Source organism: Solanum pennellii, chromosome 9 (genome assembly GCF_001406875.1).
Source record: "Solanum pennellii chromosome 9, SPENNV200".
In the NCBI taxonomy this organism is placed as follows: domain Eukaryota; kingdom Viridiplantae; phylum Streptophyta; class Magnoliopsida; order Solanales; family Solanaceae; genus Solanum; species Solanum pennellii.
Window position 1 is genome coordinate 53,165,320 of NC_028645.1, and position 20,003 is coordinate 53,185,322.

A 20,003-nucleotide genomic window follows, 5' to 3' on the forward strand; every position below is an offset into this window, starting at 1 on the left:
ATACTTAATAGTTTACAAAACGACTAAATCGATCTTCAATTATTATTAAACGATTAGCTTATACCTAATAATTTACAAAATGGCTAGATCGATCTTCTAACATTATTAAACAACTTAGTTTATACTTAATATTTTACAAAACGATCAAATCAATCTTCAACTATATTAAATGACTTAGTTTATACTTAATAATTTACAAAATGACTAGATCGATCTTCAATTATTATTAAATGACTTAGTTTATACTTAGTAGTTAACAAAACGACTAAATCGATATTCAATTATTGTTAAACGACCTGCTTTATACTTATTAATAGTTTAGAAAATGACTAAATTGATCTTCAATTATTATTAAACGACTTAGTTTATACCTAATAATTTACAAAATGGCTAGATCAATCTTTAATTATTATTAGACAACTATGCAAAGTTGTTAGACAACTCTCCAGTATTGTTGGACAACTCTTCAATATCGTTGGACAACTAATGCAGTTGTTTGAAGGACTTGACCCTTCAACTGTTACAGTTGTCCAACAACATTAGAAATTGTTAATATAAAAATTAGAAGCTTTTGATTAAAAGTTGTTAAGATACAAATATTAAGTTTTTTTTTCTAATAATCGTATCATAAAGTACATGTTATAAATACGACAAAAGTACAATTTTATAATTCTTCAATTGACCAACAACAAAACACAATAGTCAAACAACTGCACTAGTTGTTGGGACAACTTCTACTATCGTCGAACAACTAAAGACAACTGTTGGACAACAACAAAGACATACCTAATTATTTCAGTAAACAACTTCGATAGTTGTCCGGACAACTACGAAAGTTGTTGACTGAAACAATCATTTTGGGTTCACTAAATGCAGCTCAAGAATTAACGCAAAGTGATTTTCATATTTTCAATAGGACTCTTTTTAGTTTATTCAAAGCTTAAACAAAACAAATGCAATGCAAAAAAACTCAAACTTATATATTTGATATTTTTTTTCATAAATTTTTCTTGATAGATCTTCTATATAAAAGCATAATTTTGCAAATAAAGGAAGATGAAGAACAAGAAGAAAAAGAAAGAAAGATTGAGAAATATAGCTACAGTTGAAGAGGATCAGTGGGAAGAGAATGAAGTCGAGAAAGAATGTCTTTTCTTTCTCAATTTTGGTAAAATTTTAAATATTTAAAGGTAAAGAAATAAAGAATGTAGAGGCAAAGTGTACAACTTAAAAGTTTGGGGCTATTTAGAAAATACTTTTTAATTTAATTAATATTATTTATTTTTTTATCACTTTTACTCAATATAAAACTTGAAGGACTCTCACCTAATTGCCTAACTTCTTTGTCCCTTTTAATAGACCATCCCTTTGTTTTTGGTGACAGATTGACCAATAGCTGTCAAATCCTCTTTAAAATGTAATTAAGTAAGTTTCAGACCAAATTAACATTTCAAAAATTTTCTTGATCTTTTATAAAATACAAAAAACACTTCATTTTTATACTTCTATGATTCAATCCAAATCATTTTAAAATAGAAAATATTCTTTTCATCTTCTCTCTTAATCTCCCAGCGTTCTCTCTCTTTGTTCTTCTTCTTTTTCCTTTTTCAACTCGAGAATTTGACTAGACTATCTCCGTTATCTTCCTTTTCCTCTCTGACTATCTCCATTATTTTCATCTTCATCTCCAGTCGTGACTCTCTCTTCTTTCTGAACTGAAATAGTGATCGACTTAAAGTGGGTAAGTTATTTTCGAATTTTTTTCTTGGATTAATGAACAATAAAGCGTTCTGTAGATGTAAAATTTGAATAATAATGTAATGGTGCCTATTATTTATTGTTTTTGAAAGACAATCAATCACCCCAAAAAAACCCTAATTTTGAAGAAATGTATATGTATTGTTAGCATTCAGTGAAAAGTCATTTTTTGTTGCTTTTGTTGTTCTTTTTGTGGCAATTTTGTTAATATGATTTTAGAAATACAGTCTTGTTCAGTTTTCCAACATATATTTCATTTGTTTAAGATGTATCGTATTATGCCACATTTTAGTGATATTTTGGTGCATATTCGAACATTCATCCTATGTTGTAACATCTCACTTATGCGTTAGGGAAACAAAATGGTCATCTGTGGCAACATAAGATTAATCTGTGGAAACTTAGGATTCATCTGTGGCAATAAAAAATTCATTTGTGGCAAAAATAGGTATATTTGTGTTAACATATGATTCATCTGTGGCAACATAAGATTTATATGTGGCAATAGAAATTTCATGTGTGGTAACAGTAGATACAGATGTGGCAACATAATGTTAATTTATGGTAACTGACTATCCATCTGTGGCAACATAATGTTAATATTATTTTATAATGAATTGTAAACTCTCAATTTGTAGATGAAATGATACAAGAAGCTTCATCCATGACAACAACTCAATCTTTTATTATTCTTGCTTCCTCTTCTAACAATAAAGCTCTTTTTGTCTATGCGAAGAATGTGAGCAGCAACATGATTATTTTATTAATCGTGTTAAAAAAAACTAACTGATTATTTTAAGGAAATGTCTCATAATATTGATGTCCAAAGATTCAAGAAGATTTCACAACCTTTGAAGTGTAGGAGGTTGAAAAAATCTATTTCCCTAACACTTTCTATAATTAGTGAGAAGAAAGAGAAGGAGAAGAAGGCAAAGAGTTAGTCACCTTATCATCACGAGCCTTAGGGAACTTGGATGGAACTTGATTAGAGACCCGCTTCTTAAATATAGGCTTGTCTTGTATCTCAAGCCTATTGTCACATCCAGGTTTACCCCCTAAACGTAACCGGCGTCGTCGTCCTTTTTAAGGACTAATACTAGCCTCTTAGTTTCATGTCGTTACATTCATAGGTTGAAAAATGCGGAAAAATTTAAAACTTGCGGAAAAATTTAAAACATTCATTATAACTACCTGGAGGTTTACATAGACCTCTATATACACATAATATATAGTCATATCGAGTATAGATAAAACCTTCGTATAGGAAGGTTACATACCCTTCTACTTTTATTGCACATACATATCTATAAAATATAGAAATAGTCTCAACGATTGTCTCATCTCATGCCATCTAAACAATTATCACAGTATGGGCATAGCCCTTACATCAATACAACAAGACCACATATAGGTCATAAAAAAGTATAGTACTCAATTGAAAAGGAAATAAACTAAAAAATTCTTTAAGGTCATAACAAATCCGTAAGCTAGATGATGGAATTGCCCTCGGAAGTTGAGGACCTACCCCACTTGGATGAAAGGAAGAATCCAAGACTTGAACAATGTCACCTTCCAACCTCTTCAACGACCGGAACCTAAAATATTTAGGGGAAAGGGAAGAAATTGGGATTAGTACTCCACATGTACTAAGTAAGAGATCTTATGCACATACACAAGAAAAACATGCTAAAAAGGGACTTTTGTCAAAATATGCCATTTTACCCCTTTAGGAACCTAGTGCAAAGTCAAGCAAATCATATCAACCAACCAAACATGCTTACTATCTCAACAAGTAATACTTATCCCAACATACTTGAAAACCATGATTTACTCATACCCTAGCATCAAGGAATAATATCACAAGAATGAATAAGAGTCAATCATATCATAATAAGCAAGACAATTGCTCATGAATCCTTATCAAGTCAACAAGTGCAATGACCAAGCAAAGCCCCATAACCTTGCTCAATCAAGTATCCTCAATAATAAACCATGACCAATGTCCAACTTTACATAACATAACATTTAGGTTACATTTCATAATATACTAACATTATAACCCAAGGCATACTCATAAGTGAACTAATCAACATATATTATCAACAATCTGCCATGGTCATCATATATACATCATATATTATCATACCATAAGCATGTATAATAACCTCCTCCTAAGACTCCCCTCAAGGCTAGCTAGTGCAATTTTTAGGTAGAGTCTCATACCCTTACCTAGACTAAGCTAGACTTCTTAGGTTATCTAAGTTAGAATTCAAGTCCTTTAATTCGTTTTACCTTTTGGAAACATCTTGCCCTAACCGACAAAGACCACATGAGTTAGTGTGGAATTCAGTGTCATAAAACCCCACACCGAGAGAAGGTGGACTACTTGCCATGGTAGTACCAGAACATGAAACATAGCAACTACGTGGATCCACTAGCTAGTATTCCTATGGGGGCAACATAGTTCAAGAATTAGGAGATATAGTTGGGACCCTCTTTATGTGCCATGCATTATATTCTTCAATCTCAACAATTACCATAAACAAGTAAAAATTCATGATAATCTACTCAATATAACCTAAAGAAATCATCAACAACTCAATCTGTAACTTCAATTTTGTAATTGAATGAAACCCATAAGAAAACTCAACTTTTGAAATCCATTTTGAAGGAACCCTTTGAGGAAAGAGTCTCAAAGGTGAATTAGATCCCATACTTTAATGTTTGACAACAATTTGATGGTGAATTCGTCCCTTTCCATCCCCAGACCCTTCTCCTTGCTAGTCTTCAATGGTGAGTTCAAGTAGAGAGAGGAAGAAGAGAGAAGGAAGAGAGTTTATTTGTGACTTCTCTTTAGATTAATGAGGGTTGGGGGTGTTTATATTTGGGACTTAATCAACTTAATTAGACTCCCTTAAACTCCTAATTAACCACCTAAACCCCTAACTAATTAAATGAAACTAAATTATATTATGCAGGAAATTTGACCCTCACAGACGAGACCCTGAACGACGGGCCATCTGTGAGTCGACGGTCCCTCACCCCTCCGTCCCGCACTCCGTCGATCAGTTTAGAGATTGTGCAGGTGGAGGACTTCCTCAAATTGTCTAAGTATGGGACGATGGTGGCATCGACGCCCCGTCAGTCCACACACGGACCGTAGGTGGTCCCGTCGATGCCCACTGTCCAGGCCCTGTTTCTTCAAACACAAGGGTCCTCCTCAAAGGCCCTTGGTTGGTCCTTGGGGAGTCGTACCAGGACTTTTCAACCATAAAACAACTCAAACACCTATTATCTACCCTTCCACCAATTTTTGTACAATTTCGACTCCTAAAAGTTAGTCAAATAGGCTAAGGCACGCTAACACCCCTTTGAACCAACTTCCCAGACGTCATGAACGTTCTTGGACGTTTTGGTTCTTAAACTTCCTAAATGACCTATATTCTATAAAATGAACTTTAAAACAGTACTTAGACCCCATGCAACCTAAGTTAGGCTTTACGAAACATCTTGAATTTTTAAGGTGTTACACCTATTCTTTGAAGAACCTCCATCAAAAGATCTTGCCCTCTTAGCATCTCTACTCTTCCTCTTATCCCTTTCCTCTTCCACATAATTGGCATGCACCATAAGACGGAAAAAGTTCATGTTGTCATGTAGCATAGCCGAATGACACTCCTCTTGCAAATCATCCGACACCCCCGTCACAAAGCGGCACATTTCATCTCTAGGATAGGAAACCAAAGAATGAGCATGTTTTGACAATTTAGTGAATTTCAAGGAGTATTCATGAACACTCTATACCTCCTTGGCGAAGGTTGATGAACTTCACCACTTAGCTTCCTTTATATCCCTAGGAAAGAACCAATGAAGAAAGGCCTTCTTAAAGACATCCCAAGTCACCGGACCACCCCTTAATGGCCTATTATCCCTCCATTAGACATACCATACTTGAGCCATATCCTTGAGTTGATAAGTGGCTAACTCGGCCTTCTCACTAGTAGACAACCCCGTAGCCAAGAGTATCTTGTAGACTTCATCGATGAATTCTTGGGGGTCTTCTTAAACCTTGGACCTGTAAGAAGTAGGAGGATTCATCCGAGTGAAATCCCTTAGACGGGAGGCCATAGTAGTAACTTGTTGACGAGGACGGGGTACAACCTCCCGATTAGCTTGGGATGTCATAGCTTGGGCTTGAGCAGTGGCGGCTTGGGCCGACTGGATAAGGGCATCGCATATGTCACCATCCGTCAAAGAAGGAGGATTGACCGGATCTTGGTCATCATTCCCACCTTCCTCAAGAAGAGGAACTTGATCACCACGGGGAGGAGCTCCCGCATTGGCAATCTCCTCTTCAAGCCTTCGTGCCGCATTCCTTTAAGTATTTATTTCCTATAATCACAACAATAGGATTAGATGCAAAATCACACCATAAGTATTATTCTAATGGCACGATATTAGATTTCTATGAAAGTGAGAGTTTCCTAAGAATCAAATAGGTTCCTATCCATAAGTGTGGCACGTTTCACAATTATGAATACGAACTTACATAGACGTGGTTGAGAGAGACATAAACTCAAATATAATTCAACCTCATGCTGTGATACAAAGTTTGTCACATCCGGGTTTACCCCCTAGACGTAACCGGCGCCGTCGTCCTCTTTGAGGACTAAGACTAGCCTCTTAGTTTACATCATTACATTCATAGGTCAAATTTAGAGGAAAATTTAAAATTTTTAAATTACTTCTACTTGGAGGTTTACATAGACCTCTACATACACATAATATATATATCAAGTATGCCTAGACCCTTCGTATAGGAAGGTTACATAGCCTTTTACTCTTATTGCACATAAGTATGTGTATAAGATAGAACATAGTCTTCAAAGATTGTCTCATATCATAACAATCTAACATGATTAGCAATTTGGGCATATCCTATACATCAATGTAAAGAGAGCCGCATATAGGCTTTACACAACTCGTACTCAATTGAAAGGAGATAGAACACAAGAGTCTTAGAACTAAAACAACAACACAAGCTCAATATCGGCATCGCCCTTAGAAAATGAGGACCTACCCTACTTGGGTGATCAAAAGATCCAAGTCTTCTTTAAGTCGCCTTCTAAAACACTTCAACGACCGGAACCTAAAATGTTGGGGAAAAAGGAAGAAATGGGGTTCGTACGCCACTTGTACTAAGTATGAGACCATATGCATATATATGATCAAATCATGCTAAAAAGGACGTTTTATTAAAACATGCTATTTTATCCATTGAAAAACCTTATACATCATCAAGGAAAACATACAACTCAAGAAGGCATATTCATCAAGTCAAAACAAATAACATACTTGTCAACATACTTTAACCCATAATCCAATATAACCCTACCATCAAGTAATTAAATCACAGGCATGGATAAGAGTTCAACGTATGATAATAAAGCAAGACTACTACCCATGAACCCCTATCAAGTGAACAAGTGCAATGACCAAGCAAAGCCCCATAACCTTACTCTATCAAGTAACTCAATAAGAATCATGACTAACATGCTACTTCACATAACATAACCTTTTAAGGATATACAACATTATACTTTTAATAACATATACCAATTACATGTTCTTAAGAGTATCAATCACTATATAGTATCATTTACATGGAAAGTCATCATATTATCATCTTTTGCATTCATTATCATATACATACATGATATCAACCTTCTAAAGCTTCCATCAAGGTAAACTAGTGAAAGGCAAAGGTAGATTCCCATACCCCTACCTAGGCTACGTCAAACCTCTCAAGTCACCTTACTTAGTTTATCCTTCATTTATTCATTTTAATTTAGGGAACACTTGCCTTAACCGACATAGACCAAAAGAGCTAAGTGTGGAATCCGGTGTTGTAAAACCTTACACCGATGGAAGGTGGTCTACCGGCCAAAGTAAAACCAAACATAAACAGAGCTTTCTAGGTGGATCCACTAGCTAGTCTTCCTATGGGGGAACATAATTCAAGAACTAAGAGATAGATATACTCCCTCTATATACCACTTGGCAATTGAGGCCTCCACTCATGGGAATCCATTGGATGAGTATCCCTCTTTGGGGATTCAAACACCACATGCAAAACTATAGGGTGAATCTTCCTTTATGGGAAGTCATCACCTCCCATTGTCAAGTTCACTCGGTGCTAAGCTAAGTCCCATTATTGAAATGTCTTTTTATGTATTTATTAATCATCATAACTTATTGTAGGTCATAAGGTCTAACCCTTATATAGTCATAATCATTATAGCTCAATAATAATTGCATGAGTATTGTCCTTACATCACAATTCACATAAATGAGGTTAACACATTTTCATTTTTTTATTCATAATAAGGCACATTGGTAATCATCATCGTCCTTACAAGATTTACATCTTAATCAACCTCACAATCATAATCAAGACATTTCAATTCAATATCGTACCACCCTATCAATCATAATACAAAGTATACTCCAATACAACATCATGACTTAATCACAATTAACCACAATTTGAAGTAAAGGATAGAGATCATAAGACTTACCAAGTCTCCTTCATAGTTCATCATCATGGTCTTACCATAAACCCTCAATTCAACCCAATTTGGTTATACATCATCATAAACCAATAATCAAAAAGAATCACTACATCACAATTCAATACTAGATCATAGCTTAAGACAAGATACTTAGGTCAATTCACTTCCTAACCTAGATCATCTTCTCAAGAACTAGCATGAAAGACTACAATTCACTCTAATTTGTTCATGATAATATAAAAACATCATATAATAGTAATTCAATCAATAACCAAGTTATTGAACCAAATACAACCTAATTTATCAAAATCAAACCTAGGGTTAAGGGTCAAATGTCATCTTCCACAAAGTAAACCAAAACATCAAGATATATCAAAAATTAGGTTAGAATACATGTTAATCAATTCATATTATTAAATAGAAAACATATCTACCTTAGCAACTTCTTCTTTTAACCTCCACTCTCTTTCACGCTTCTCATAATGGTCGAGCTCAGAACCATTCACGTTGTGCTTCTTTGGAACGGGAATTTGGAATGTGTTTTTTCTAGGTAGTAGTGAAGCAAAGGAAGGACTTGGGGCGTTTTAAGTAGCTTGGTAATTTTGAGGGTAGGTTTGGGGGGTTAGCATGTTGATTTTGGCAAGTAGAACACCCTCATCGGAGTAGGTTACAAATCCGGATTCCATGCTTTGCTACCATGGTCTAGGTTGGTTATTGTCTATTATCATCATATAGGATACCCAATAGAATTAGAGAAGTTCTATGAAGTTTAGGTGGTGGTACGGTACGCTTCTAGACATTGCATGATAGGCTTTGAAGGTGTTAGTGAGAGTCCCTAGGTCTTGCCCAAGACCATTACTTGAATGTCTTTTATGTGATGAATATCTCTTAATGAACTAATGAATGTAATGACTTAAGTTAAGAAAGTATGTTGACTGAATAAGTACTTATCTAGAGTAGTTAAGGATTGTTTAGTTAAGGTGGGAAGGGGGCATAGGAATGGTCACTTCGTATCTTACCTAGATAAGTCTTAAGAATGACTCTTGTTAGGGAAGTTGGTTGAATTATGTAGATATGATCCAAACATAGGTATTCTTAAGGATTACTTAGGTAATCTTTAAGAGGTCAATCATGGACGTTATCTTCTTGATTTACTTAAGTAAGTCTTTTGATAACCATTGTAGAGGAGAATGTCATGTTATATGTATGTTAATGTATTAAGTGAGAATGATTCTATCTTAGGTAGTATATAGGATATCTTAATTGTGTGTGTAAATGATTGTGTGGCAGGTCGCTTCACAGCTCACTCATGTGAACCTTAGAATCACCTTTGGTTGGAGGATCTCATGTTAATGTGATAGATGTATTTATAAGTATGTGTATCTCATTATAGGTGGTCTTTAGGATCATTTAGGTGTGCCTAGAGAGGGTGTATGGGCGGTCTCTCTTTGTCTTACTTAAGTGAGTCATAGGATAGCTTTTAGTGAGGGTATTAAATGCTAGAAGGTGTTTGAAGAGAAGTTGAGAAACTTTACTGTAACAGTGAAGAAGTTCACTATACAGTGAAGTGGTTAACTGGAAAGTGTTCCTATAAATGTGACTAATTGCTTAAATGATTCCTTATGTGTTTCTATGTTGTTAAATGTTGTTCTTATGCTTATAATATGACGTTTTAATCAAAATTCATGAAAAACATGTTATTTACTAAATGTCCCTTTTTCATTGTTTTTGCATGGCTTCTATACTTAGTGCATCAAATGTGCTAACCCCTTATTTTCCCTTTTTGACTAAAGTGTAGGGAATTGGAAGTCTTGATGTGCCATGGAGGATGGATAGGTTTCTAAGTGTTAAATATGAAGTAATGGTGAGTCCTCATCGATTCCAGGACAATATCCACACGTGTTCCCTTATGTCTTAGTCGTTATTTTATTGTCTTGTATGGGCTTATGTCCCAAGTATTGTATACTCTAAAGTTTGGATGGTTCAAGGAGATGTTGTAAATGTTTAATATTTTAAATGAAAGTCTTCCGCTTGTGTAATGATTATGGAACGAGGTCTTCGTGTGTGAAGAAAATTTTAAATTATTACTCATTTTAGTATGTTTATTATGCAATGAATGATACGATTGGCTTAGGTGAGACTTCTTGAAGAATAATTTGTCGTGTGGCGACACAAGGACGCTCTAACTTTTAGGGTGTACTTGCGGGTCATGACTGCCCAAGGCAGCCCACCAACGGATGGCAATCGATGCCCAGTGGGTCAGTCGACGCCCCGTTAGTGGTGCCTGGTCGATTGAAACATAGATGTGAGATTTTAGGGACCAAAGACAAGTCTCATTCCCAGACCACAGACCAATAGGACGGTTCGTTGGTAAACGGACGGGCTGTCAATGGTCCATCCATCGTTTGGGTCTGTCCCTGCGCAGGCCACTGTAAGTTCAAGGGGTGAATTGGTAAATTCACCCCACCTTCCAATAAGACTTTGGACGGTTTTTTTGAGTGTTTATGGGTATTTTATGAGTATATAAGTTATTAAAATCTCATTTAAACCCTAAAACCTAAATCAAAACACACTCCCTCCCAAAGTTTCTTCAAAAACCTTCATGAGAGCTCAAGGTGAAGATGGAGCTTGAAGATCGTTCTTCAATGGTGTTTATTCTTCAATTATTATTGGAATCTTCTAATAAGGTATGGGAGTTCTTCATCGAAGGATTGCTATCACCTTAGATCTAATTTCAATGATGATTTTCAAAGATTTCAAAAAGATAAAAAGTCCAATTTCTACTCTGTCTTAGGTTCTTGCATGAAAGGTTTTCAAACGTTAAGATATGATATTATGGATTTATAATTCATGTTTTCCAATAAAATTCTCCATGAGACCTTGACCTTTACAAATCTCTCAATTTGACTAAAATATTGGTTATGTGATCATGATTTGATATTAATGAATTGAGGTATAGACTGTTTTGGGCTTTTGATTCATGTATAGATTATGATTGATTGGTTTATAGGCTATTCAATTTGATCAATTGAGCATTGTATATTCTTAGATCTATTGAATATTAAGCTTATTAAATTGATATTGATTTAAGGCTTATGATTTCTAGTCTAGTTTTCTATGGGCTATTGAATGATATAAGGTTGTATTCAAATGATGTATAATTGGTCTTAGATTGATAATTATATATTGAATTTACCTAGATTCATTTAGTATAATAGTTTATGTATTGAATTGATGTTCATGGCAATGGTAAGGGCCTTATGGTATCGAATTGGATGATTTAGCTTTGTGATTGAAGTGGTGAGATTGAATGGGTGGTAGGTTGCGTAACTCTATTAATATTATGTATAGTTTTTGTATTATAATATTGATTGGTATGGTCCACTTATTGTGGCGGTGCTATGTGAATTAATGTAGCCTTGTCAACGTTACTCTATGCAATATAATGATAATGGCCTTGTCAGCACTACTTTATGTATAATTATGATTGGTGTATTTAATTTTTGAGAAGTATGAGCATAGCTATCTATATGTGATGTAATGTGAAAGTATGTGTTCTTTCTATGTATATTAGGAGATCATGTAGACTATGGCTACGTATTTATATGTGTAGTCTTACGGTTGAGGGTTGTTCCTACTTGACTATATTATGATATGTAGTGTATAGGATGAGATAAAGATGGTAATGGTTATTCCTAAATGATTTAAAGAATTACATGTAATATGTGTTAAAGTGAAGTATGTTGTGTCTTGTCTTGGTTGGCTTGTGTCTCTTACTTGATGCATGTATGAATGTGAATATGAGATGCCTTGACTTAGAATGATAAAGCCTTTTAGTCTTGAATGTATGAATGACATGTGACCTTGAATGATGCTAAGAGGGTCTTTATGTGAAACCTTGAACCTAGTGGTAAGGTTATGAATGCTGAAGTCGAAAGTCGTAATAGTATCCTTCAAGTAAAGGAATGATAGGCTTAAGGTAGATTGGATGGAACGACATCATATCAAACCTTAGGAAAGTCATGATGAGCTTCTTGTCATCATTGGAAGGTAGCCCAAGAGGACCACTTTGGCAGGGTGAATATGACTAGCTTATGAACATTATATGGAACCCCTTTATATGAACCTTTAATGAAAATTACTCCATAAGAACAAAGGTTAGCACCGAGTGAGTATGGTAAGGGAAGTAGTTTTATTTAAAGGATGAGATTAGAATACAAACCACACCCTTTATATTCCTTAACCATGTGCCTACCATGGGATGTGTCCAAGTTCTACCATTGGCAAGTAAAACACCCTCATCAGAGTAGGTTAGAAGTACGGATTCCATACTTTTCTACAATGGTCTATGTGGGTTATTGCCTATTCTCATCATATGGGATACCCACTAGCATTAGAGAAGTTCTATGAAGTTTAGGTGGTGGTATGGAATTCTATCTAGACATTTCACAATAGGCTTTGAAGGTGTTAGTGAGAGTCCCTAGGTCTTGTCCAACACCATTATCTAAATGTCCTTTATATGATGAATGTCTCTTAATGATCTAATGAATGTAATGATTTAAGTTAAGAAAGTATGTTAAGTGAATAAGTACTTATCTAGAGTAGTTAAGGGTTGTCTAGTTAAGGTGTGAAGTGGGCATAGGATGGTCAATTCGTATCTTACCTAGATAAGTCTTAGGAATGACTCTAGTTAGGGAAGTTGGTTGAATTATGTAGAAATGATCCAAACATAGGTATTATTAAGGATTAGTTAGGTCATCTTTAAGAGGTCAATCATGGACGTTATATTCTTGATTTACTTAAGTAGGTCTTTTGATAAACTTTGTAAGGGAGAATGTCATGTTATATGTATGTTAATGTATTACGTGAGAATGATTCTATCATAGGTACTCTATAGGATCTCTTAAGTGTGTGTGTAAGGATTGCATGGGCAGTCGCTTCACAACTCACTCAAGTGAACTTTAGAATCACCTTTGGTAGGAGGATCACATGTTCATGTGATTGATGTATTTGTAAGTATGTATATATCATTATAGGTGGTGTTAAGGATCATTTAAGTATGCCTAGAGAGGTTGTATTGGCGGTCTCTCTTTGTCTTATTTAAGTGAGTCTTAGGATAGATTTTAGTGAGGTTATTATATGCAAGAAGGTGTTTGAAGCAAAGTTGAGAAACTTCACTGTAATAGTGAAGAAGTTCATTGTATAGTGAAGTAGTTCATTGGAAAGTGTTCCTAAAAATTTAACTAATTGCTTAAGTGATTCCTTATGTGTTTCTATGTTGTTTAATGTTTTTCTTATGCTTATACTATGATGTTTTAATCAAAATTCATGAAAAACATGTTATTTACTAAATGTCCCTTTTTCATGGTTTTTGCATGACTTCTACACTTAATAAATCTAATGTGTTAACCCCTTCTTTTCGCTTTTTGACTAAAGTGTAGGGAATTGGAAGTCTTGATGTGCCATGGACGATGGATAGGTTTCTAAGGGCTGAAGATGTATTATTGGTGAGTCCTCATTGATTCAAGGACAATATCAACACGTGTTCCCTTATGTCTTAGTCTTTATTTTATTGTCTTGTATGGGCTTATGTCCCAAGTATTGTATACTCTGAAGTTTAGATGGTTAAAGGAGATGTTTTAAAGGTTTAATGTTTTAAATGAAAGTCTTCCACTTGTGTAACGATTATGGAAAGAGTTCTTCGTGTGTGAAGAAAGTTTTAACTTCTTACTGGTTTTAGTATCTTTTGCTATGAATGATACGAGTGGTTTAGATGAGACTTCTTGAATTCTCATTTGTCGTGTGGTGACACAAGGACACTCTAACTTTTAGGGTGTACCTGCGAGTCGTGAGAGAAATGAGTTCACTTACTCTTTGCTTGGCCTTGGAAGTTCACTTCTTTAGAATTAGGGTAGTTAACTGTAAATGTTCAAGATGAACTCACTGTAATATTTTGGAAGCTTAATTTAAATGATCCTTTTTGTTTGGAATTCTTCTCTAAGTGATAAATGATGATTTCTTATATTGTTTACTTCTATATTCATGAATGTTTTACTTAATTGGCAGAAAAATGTGTTTTTACTAAAATCTCCGTTTTTGTATGTTTTGCATATGTCATACTTAGTACATTGTTTTGTACTAACCCGATACTTTTCTATACTCTATAAGTATAGGTTTGGATGCAAGGTTGAAGTCTAGAAGGCAAAACTTGGAAAATTTCTCTCAAGACAAAGTATGTCCTTATATATCCGATGGAACAGTTCCTCTCTTTTTAGTTTGTTTATGTTAAGACTTCTTATGTACGTCTTTTAATGTAAAAGGATGTGTCCCTAAGATATTTATGTCGTGTCTTTAAGATTGGCTTGTGACGATGAGATTTCCTTAGTATTTTATGAAAAATGTTTCTTTTATTAAATTATTCGTGAAAACTTTTAATTCCGCACTACTTTTCATGTCTTATTTAATGAACGATAGTTAAAGGGCTTGTACAAGACCCCAAAGGGGTTAAGTACATCTGGTCATGACCCAACGGTTCTCCCTAACTTCAATTGGGTGTTTTTGAGTCGTGACAACATATGACCGAACCCTTATGGTGCCTATGTATCCCGCTTAGGCAGGAATCAGGTCAAACATAGTTCCTACTCAAAGGTTAACAAAAATAGGAAATTTACAAAATAAAAAAATCAACCGAGGTCGACATAGGCCACCTACGTATCTCATTCTTGAGAATTCAGGTCGAACGTAGTTCAAATACAAGGAAATACTAAAAGGGAAAAATGGGGTAACCGAGGCCGACATAGGCTGCCTACGTATCTCATTCTCGAGAATTCAGGCCTGACATAGTTCATTACAAGTGGGATAAATTTTCTAAGCAAAGAAATTACATACAAATAGAACAAATTTCAAGGAAATGACACGAAATACAAACTGAAGCTTCACGCGTAATATCTCTTGACAATATTTGAATCGATCGGCTTCAGCCATGCAGTGCCATCCATCTCCAATAAGATCGAAGCACCTTCATATAATACTTTGCAAAACATGTAAGGCCCTTGCAAGTTCTATGCAAATTTCCATTTGTACTCACCTTGATGAGGAAAAATGCGTTTAAGGACTAACTGACTGATTTCATAAATTCTGACTTTGACTTTTTTGTGGAAAGCACGAATCATTTTTTTTTGATATAGTTGACCAATACAAATGGCAATCATTCTCTTCTCGTCAATAAATGTCAATTGATTAATTCGCTTGCTGACCCACTAAGCATTACTCAAGTCAGCTTCTTGGATAATTCTCAAGGAAGGTATCTCAAGTTCATCAAGTATGAATGCTTCTGTTCCATATAGTAGCAAGTTTGGCGTAGCTCCAATTGAATTTCTGACGGTCATTCGATAACCCAACAAAGCTTATGGCAACATCTCAGGAAAACCTCGATGATTGTCAATAATTTTCCTCAGAACCTTGTTGATGTTCTTATTGGATTCCTCTACAAATTTATTCATTTGAAGTCGATAAGCGGTTGAGTTTTGGTGAGTAATCTTAAACTTCTCATATATATCTCTCATCAAGTGACTATTGAGATTTGCACAATTATCAGTAATGATGGATTCTGGTACTCCGAACCTGCATATTAGATTGTTGCGAACAATATCAGCTTCAACTTTCTTGGTCACGGATTTCTACGGAGCTGCTTCCACCCACTTGGTGAAGTAATCAATGGCAACCAAAATAAATTTGTGTCCATTAGATGTGGTTGGCTCTATTGGACTGATGACATCCATGCCCCAAGCTACAAATGGCCAATGTGAGTTCATAACATTGAGTTCGTGAGGCAGCACTCAAGTCAAATCACCGTAAACTTGACACTTATGACATTTCTGCAAAAAATTGCATCTATCATACTCCATAGTCATCCAGAAATAAGTGGCTTGAAAGATCTTCCTCGCCAAAGTGAGTCCATTCATGTGTGTACCACAAACCCTAACATGTATTTGTTCAATAAGCTTCGCAACTTTAGCATCATCAATACATCAGAGAAGACCTAAATCTGGAGTCTTCCTATAAAGGATTTCTCCACTAAGAAAGAAGTTGAGGACCATATGTCGTATCGACTTCTTCTTATTGAATGTGGCCATCTCGGGATAAATCCCGCATTGTAAATACTTCTTTATATATAAATACCATGGAAAACCGTCTGGTTCCGCTTCAACATGTGAACAATGGACTGGATGTTCTTTCACCTCTATATCTAGATTATCAATATAATCAGTATCCAGGTGTTGAATCATTGAAGCGATGGTGGCAAGAGCATCTACTAAATCATTCTGTATTTTGGGAGTGTGTTTGAATTCAATCTTGCGAAATCTTTTACACAACTTCTGTATATATTTAGCAGATATAATATAATTTTTGGGTTCTTTACAAGCCCATTTTCCTTGAACCTGATGAATCAACAAATCTGAATATCCGATAACAAGAAGCTGATGAACAGTCATATCAATGACCATCTTCATCCTAAGAATGCATGCTTCATATTCGGCCATGTTGTTAGTGCAAAATTAAATAGGAGTTTGGCCGCCACAAGATAGTGCTGACCAGATTTTGACACTAAAACAACTCCAATACCTTTTCGCATGGGAGTAGTTGCTCATTCGAAGAATACTCTCCAACAAGGTTATGCTTTAGAAATATCTTTACCCACAAATGATATCTCTTCGTTGGATAAATAAGTCTTGAGGGACTCATACTCTTGATCGACAGGGTATTCTGCAAGGTGATCAACTAAGGCTTGTGCCTTTATCGCCTTCTGAGTCACATAAATGATATTAAATTCACTCAAAAGCATTTTCCATTTAGCTAACTTTCCGGTCGGCATCACTTTCTAGAAAATGTACTTCAAAGGGTCCATCCTGGAAATGAGGTATATGGTACAAGAAGACAAACAATGTCTCAACTTCTGAACAATCAAAGTCAAAGCACAACACGTTCTCTCTAGAATAGTATAACGAGCCTCGTATGGAGTGAATTTCTTGCTAAAATAATAAATAGCTCACTCTTTCTTCCTTGTTTCATCATGATGACCAAGTACGAACCCAAATGCGTTATCTGAGACCGACAGACATATCACAAAAGAACTCCCTTCTCGTGGAGAAACCAACACCGCTGGATTGGACAAATAGTTCTTGGTAGCATCAAAAGCAGTCTAACATTCTTTAATCCACTTTGTCAAAGCATTTTTCTTCAATAGCATGAAGTAAGGATAAAACACCACGGTGAACTGAGCTGTGAATCAACAGATGTAGTTTAACCTCCCTAAGAAACTCATCACTTCTTTCTTAGTCCTTGGAGGAGGTAACTCTTGAATCGCCTTAATCTTTGAAGGGTCGAGCTCAATACCCCTTATGCTGACTATAAATTCCAAAAACTTGTCGGCTGGCACCCCAAAAATGCATTTAGCGGGATTTAACATCAATTTGTAATGATGCAGATGATCAAAGAACTTCTTTAAATGTGTCACGTGGTCCAAACTCTCGCGGGACTTGATGATGATGTCATCAACATACACATCGATCTTCTTGTAAATCATGTTGTGAAAGATGGTTTTCATAGACCTCATATAAGTAGCACCAAATTTTTTTAGACCAAATGACATCACCACATAATGATATACACCCGAGGGCGTAATAAAAGCTGTCTTTTCTACATCTTCTTCATCCATCGGGATCTGGTGATAACCTGAGTAACAATCCACAAATGATTGTATTTCATACTTAGCAGAGTTATCAATTAGAATTTGAATGTTCGACAACGGAAAATTGTCCTTTGGGCTTGCTTTGTTGAGATCTATGTAATCGACACAAATTCTGATCTTCCCATCTTTTTTCGCAAATGAAACAACATTGGCCAACAAGGTCGGGTCGTCACTTCCACTAATCGAGATTTGATCTGTTTGGTTATATCTTCTTCAATCTTTTAACATTGGTTGGGTTTGAACTTCTGAGTCTTCTTCTTCACCGAAATGAACCCTGGATTAATCGGCAACTTGTGAGACACCACATCGGTACTCATCCCTAGCATGTCGCTGTACTCCAAGACTAATACATCGATGTATTTGGAAATAAAATGAATCAGATCTTTTATTTGAACTTCATTGAGATGAACACTGATTTTGACCTCTTTGACACACTCTTGGCCTCCCAGATTCATAGTCTCAATTTCCTCCAAATTTTTTCGTCTTATATTGATTCTCAAACAGCCGAAATTCCTTAGCAACATATTTTGGATTCTCATTTTCTTGTTCATACTTTTCATCTTCATCATCACCTGCCTCATTTTGTTTGTTCAGCTCGTGACATGACATGACATTGACAGGTTTTACATTAGAATTAGTGAAATCATAAACAAACGAAGTTAGAAAAGTAAAATAAGCAAATAAGAAAATAAACAAGTTTTTAATAAAAGAGGTTTTCACTCAAATTGGAAAACAATGGAAACTTTTGCAATGGCAAAGGGACATGTTGACTTTTTAAACATTATGGGGGAATTTCAAAATTCAAGTAATTAAAGAAACTGCAAATTGGTGGGTCTGGATTACCACCAATTTTAAAAAAAGGCATAAATAATGTCCTTCTACAAAGATATTCGTGGAATCAAGATTTGTGTGGAGGTCCAGTTTTGCAGCTGCTCCCAGCTCAACATTGCGAATACATGCTAGTTCGATCTCGTGCTCAATGATAGTGTCAGTATCTTCAAAAAGACATAGATTCCTTCCCCAAGTCTATCACAATCGGCATACTATTGGAGTGGGAATGATTGGTACATATGATGGATTATCCTAGTCAATGCTTGATAACTATTCTTCTTCATCTTCACCACAACATCTGCGGGGACGTACCCCAAACCATACCTTGCTTCTTTGACGGGAACTTGAATAGGCTTGACGATTCCTTGGAAATTTCTTCCCAATCCAAAACCTTTCTCGAATCCGTTCTTGAGCATCACCATAGCAATCATCTTGAACACACAGGGCATAGGAGGCTGTGGAGCCAAGTCATCACCACTGGCATTAACCAGCTCCACTGTATAAAAATCAATGCCTTGAGAGACTTCATTTATCATTGGAGCGTGCCCACTAGAGTGGCTTCCTTCACCGTGAATAACCAATTCTTGATCCTTCCAGACAAGCTTCATTAGGTGGTGAAGGGTAGAAGGAACGACCCTGGCCATGTGGATGAACGACCTTTCTAGAAGAAGGTTGTATCTAGTGTCGATTTCCAGGACATGAAACTTTTCATTGTCTTCGAGGGACCCATACGAATGAACAAGTTTACCGCCCCCGGTGTGTTTCTTTGTACCCCATTAAAGTCTCTCACATTTACTTGGTTTTGTTCAAGCTTCCCTAAATCAAACGTTAATTGCCTCATAGTTTTAAACAGACAAATATTGAGACCAGATCCTTCATCTACCAAGACACGGTTTATAACCCTTTTCGACATATGACAGTGACATGCAAAGCTTTGTTGTGCATCCTCCTTCCAAAAAGGAAACTCTTCATCACAGAAGCTAATCCGATGTCCTCGGATAACCTGGTTGATCATGGAAAGTACATTATAGCTGCTGGTGCCCACTGGAACATATGTATCATCCAAAGCCTTTATCAAGTATTGCCTATGT